Source organism: Chionomys nivalis, chromosome 22, assembly GCF_950005125.1.
Source record: "Chionomys nivalis chromosome 22, mChiNiv1.1, whole genome shotgun sequence".
In the NCBI taxonomy this organism is placed as follows: domain Eukaryota; kingdom Metazoa; phylum Chordata; class Mammalia; order Rodentia; family Cricetidae; genus Chionomys; species Chionomys nivalis.
In genome coordinates this window covers 49,816,711-49,821,956 of record NC_080107.1, presented here as the reverse complement: position 1 = coordinate 49,821,956, position 5,246 = coordinate 49,816,711, and positions in this window count along the sequence as shown.

Here is a 5,246-nt window from a genome sequence, read left to right as displayed (position 1 = left end):
CCTGCTAAATGATTGCCTATGAAATCACATGGAGTCTGTTATTAAAGCTTTCTCCCATAGCCTTTGTTTGAAATTGAAGCAAAGGTGCTATGATATTGTTAGGCTTGAATTTTACAAGAGCCCTTGTTAAAAGCCCTGAGTCCTATGATATTAACTTTCTACTAAGCCCTGTTCTACAAAATGTCTTCTAGTGCAGATCCGAGTCTGCTGGTTGACAGCTTCAGCCTCATTGTAAACCACAGTTCTTGGCAGAGGCAGGATTGGCTATTGTTAAGAGATATGAGAGCCGGGCGGTGGTGGCGCACGCCTTTAATCCCAGCACTTGGGAGGCAGAGGTAGGCGGATCTCTGTGAGTTCGAGACCAGCCTGGTCTACAAGAGCTAGTTCCAGGACAGGCTCCAAAGCCACAGAGAAACCCTGTCTCGAAAAACCAAAAAAAAAAAAAAAAAAAAAAAAAGAGATATGAGAGTTTTCTGAACTTTTCATTTACATGTGGAGAAAGCTGGTCTGCTCCTAGCTGGTGGCACAGAGATAAACTGGGGTAGTAAGAGCTCAGAGCTGGAAGATTATGTCAGTCATGTGCTTTCTCTTTTTTTTTCTTTTATTATGTATACAGTGTTCTGTCCATGTGTGTGCCTGCAGGCCAAAAGAGGGCACCAGACCTCATTATAGATGGTTGTGAGCCACCATGTGGTTGCTGGGAATTGAACTCAGGACCTTTGGAAGAGCAGGCAATGCTCTTAACCACTGAGCCATCTCTCCAGCCCAGTCATGTGCTTTCTCTAGCCCAGTTTCCTGAGGTGTGTGGTCAGGTGTTCAGCTAAGATTCCTCCCAGGCTTAAATATACACATGTACACACATGAATAAGCATATGTACATGTGCATAAATATATACATGTACACACATAAACATCTATTTTGAGATAGAACTATACTAGAGGGGCTGGAGAGAGATGACTGAGCAGTTAAGAGCACTGGCTGTGACAGGCGGCAGTGGTGCATATCTTTAATTCCAGCACTTGGGAGGCAGAGACTTCTGTAAATTCAAGGCCAGTCTGGTCTATAAGAGCTATTTCCAGCCGGGCGGTGGTGGCGCACGCCTTTAATCCCAGCACTTGGGAGGCAGAGGCAGGCGGATCTCTGTGAGTTCGAGACCAGCCTGGTCTACAAGAGCTAGTTCCAGGACAGGCTCCAAAACCACAGAGAAACCCTGTCTCGAAAAACCAAAAAGAAAAAAAAAAAAAAGAAAAAAAAAAAAGAGCTATTTCCAGGACAGCCAGGGCTGTTACACAGAGAAACCCTGTCAGCACCCACATGGAAGCTCACAGCTGTCTAGCTCCACAGTTCTAGTCACAGCTTTAGTTCCAAGGGGTCTGACACCTCATGCATGCAGACAAAACACCAATGCACAAGAAGAAGAAAATAAAGATTGACAGCACAAACAGATGAATCTGATAAAACTATTTTCAGAACAGGGGAGGAAAAAAGTTACTAGACACCCCCCTCCCAATTTCCTAGTCAACTACTAAGAGAGAATTCTAACTTCTGTATAGGCTGGAGAAGTGACTCAAGAGTTAAGGGCACATGCTGCTCTTGCAGAGTTCCATTTCCAGCACCATATGTCAGCCTACTTATAACTGCCTGTAACTTCAGCTCCAGAGAGATCTAATGCTAATGCCTCTGGCCTCTGAAGGCATACACACACACACACACACACACAGAGAGAGAGAGAGAGAGAGAGAGAGAGAGAGAGAGAGAGAGAGAGAAGATATAAGTGAATTAGAGAGAGAGAGAGAGAGAGTAGATATAAGTGAATTCCAGGATAGCCAAGGCTACACAGAGAAATCTTGTTTCGATAAACCAAAATAAAATAAAAAGCACACAACAGGCCGGGCTGTGGTGGCGCACGCCTTTAATCCCAGCACTCAGGAGACAGAGGCAGGCGGATCTCTGTGAGTTCAAGGCCAGCCTGGTCTACAAGAGCTACTTCCAGGACAGGCTCCAAAGCTACATAGAAACCTAGAGTGGCTTAGCAATTAAAAGAGCTTAACGCTCTTGCAAAAGACTCAGGTTTGATTCCCAGTACCCACATCAGACAGCTCATACCACCAAAAAACCAGTGCGCACACACACTACACACAGTGCATATAAATTCACACAGTACACAAACTAAATATTAACAAATATCTTTCCAAAAATTAAGTTCCACTCTCTTACCACAATAAAATAAAGTACATCACTATTACAATGGAAGCAGAAGAATCATACCAGCTTGGGCTACATGATATTCTGTATCCAAAGGAAAAAAAAATGCTGGTGAGATAGCACAGCACACTTGAGATTGTACAGATCTGAGTTCAGTTCCCATCACCCACATCTGACAACTCACCTGTATGTAACTCTAGCTTCAGAATGCTCTGGTGCCTCTGGACTCCAAAGGCACCAAGTGCACATATTCCCCCCTCGCCCTCCTCCACAAATTAAAAATAAATTTTATGGGCTGGAGAGATGGCTCCAGAGGTTGAGAGCACTGACTGCTCTTCCAGAGTTGGGTTCAATTTCTAGCACACACATGGCAGCTCATAACTGTTTATAACTTCAAGATCTAACATCCCCACAGAAACATACATGCAGGCAAAAGAGCAATGTACATAAAATAAAAATAAATAGGGCCAGGTGGTGGTGATGCACACCTTTAATTCCAGGACTCACAAGGCAGAGGCCAGTTTAGTCTACAGAGCTAGTTCTAAGACAGGTAAGGCTGTTACACATAAAAACCTTGTCTTGAAAAACCAAAAGACAGACAGACAGACAAGACAGATAGGCATGGTAGTTTAGGTTGCAACATTTTAAAAGGGAAATCAAGAGGATCAGGAGTTCGAGGTCATCCTCAGGTACTTGGTGGTCTGGAAGCCCCCATGAACTTTAAGATTTATTTTTTGCAGGCAGTGGTGGTGCACACCTGTAATCCTACCACTCAGTTGGGTCTCTGTGAGTTCAAGGCCAACTTGGTCTACAAAGCAAGTTTCAGGACAGCTAAGGCTACAGGGAGAAAACAAACAAAAAAGACTTATTTTATGTGTATGACTTTTTGCCTGATGTATGTCTGTGAAATACGTGTGTGCCTAGTGCCTGCAGAGGCCAGAAGAGGGCATCACATCCCTTGAACTGGAGTTACAGAAGGTTACAAACGCCCATGTCCATGCTGGAAACAGAATTTTTAGGCCCTCTGGAATATCAACCGCTGAGACATCTCTCCAGTCCCACAAGAACTATCTTAAGATCCTATCTCAGAAAGAAAACAAAAATTAACAAGCAGAAAAAAGATAAATGACTAAAAGATGCAGGTGGCTGAACATGAATACCAACCATGTAACACATAAAACACAAGTTAGATACTTTAACACAGACAGCACATGTGGTCTTAAACATTTTGCATATTGTTGACTGATTTAAGTATAACTTAATGTACCAAATGAGTGAGGAAAAAAACAGCAAAAATCTTCCTAAGAGAAATAAAATTCACCAACAAAACATAATTTTTTCTTCAAAAAAAAATAGTTTTAAGACCATAGTTTAAGATTATTAGAAAAACAGCATAAAAAGAATTCAAATGACCATGAATTTATACACTACATAATAAAGTTAATGAAGTAAAATAGACACTAGTTCGGGTGGTGGCAGCGTGTGCCTTTAATCCTCAGCACTGGGGAAGCAGAGGCAGGTGGATCTCTGTGAGTTCAAGGCTGCGGTCTGTCTAACGATTGAGTTCCAGGGCAGCCAAGACTACGCACACGCAGAGGTTTGTTTACACAAGGTCTGGGAGTGAGGGAGCTTATGCTAGCAACATGGGCCAAACACCAATGGGGACTAAGCACTAGCTTTAGCGGAAGCAAACACGTTTGCAACAGCGGGACTCCAACGGCTTGCTCCCGTTCCCTTCAATCCTTTATCGCTTTCAGCTTGAACTGAGTGAGACCTCCTCGGAAAACCGAGAAAACGACACTTTGGCTTACGGGGGAAGAGCTCAGAGGTCCTAACACACTGGAACTTCTGGATAAGCGACCGCTTGTCCACTAGCTGAATAACCTGCTCAGAAATGGGACCCACGGCCGAGTGAGCAGGAGAAAACGAACTCCTAAGACGCAATTTAGCGGAATGGTGAAGCAGAGGCGACCTGACTCTCTCCCATCACGGCCACACGGTCCCGCCCCCCGGCTTCCCACCTCCGTCCACCCGCGTCCCTGGAGCAGACGGCAGCTCCTGTCACCTCTGCCGGGAGGAGCCCTTCCCGGGAGCGCCGCCCGCCGGGCTCGGCCGGGCTCCATCCCGGGAGACGGAGCGTGTCCGAGAGGAAGAGTCTTCCAGCAAAGCTGCTAGGGCTGGGAGTCCTGCGGGCCGGGGCCGCACATCCCCGGGATCCCCTCAGGGAGCCGCGCCAGCATTCGGGATCGGGCTCCCCTGCTTCTCGGCGTCTCGCCGTGTCGGACCCGGTCGCCTCGCACCGCGGAGCGCCCCCCGCCGCGCCGGGACAGGGGTCCGCCCGAGGGAGAAGGGCGGGCCGGCGGGCGACCCGCAGCCGGAAGGGGCTTGCCTCGCAAGCAGGCCGGCCTCCGGCCCGGCTCACCTTCAGGTCGTTCTCGGGAAGGTACTTGCACTGCCGCGCTATCTCCACATACTTGTCCAGATCTAGCGGCGCCATTTTAGGAAGAACGAGCCACGGCGAAGACAGCGGCGGCATCTGAAGTACCGGAGGCAGCGGCAGAGGTCGAAGCCGGAACCCTCCTTACGTCACGTCCGACCCGTGAGTGGCTTCTACGCAGCGTCCTCAAAACTTGACTCGCTCCTTTCAGGCCGAACTCTGGGTCTTTAAGAGAATCCTGCTGGGACCCGGAGCCGTGTGCTGCAGGGAGTGCTGGGACTTGTAGTTTCAGTAAAACTGAATGCTCTTCCTATCCTACTCTTCAAGGCTTTTCCCCGGGAAGATTACGAAGTGGGTAGCTAGGTTTTCCCTAGTGTTATGCCCAAATCCTCAAAGTCCCCGCAAAAGCCAACAAGGAGACCGAATTCCTTATGTAAAAACAAAGAGCCTTTATTTTAATCAAATTTGTAAACTCGGTCTCTCCGCCTGTCCAATGTATTGGAATAAACGGAGAGCCCCGAACTCAGAACTGAGTTTTTATAGCAGTGAAGGTGGGGGTGAGGGGTTTCTGAGGTTTAGGGCCCCTGATTGGCTGACATTTGT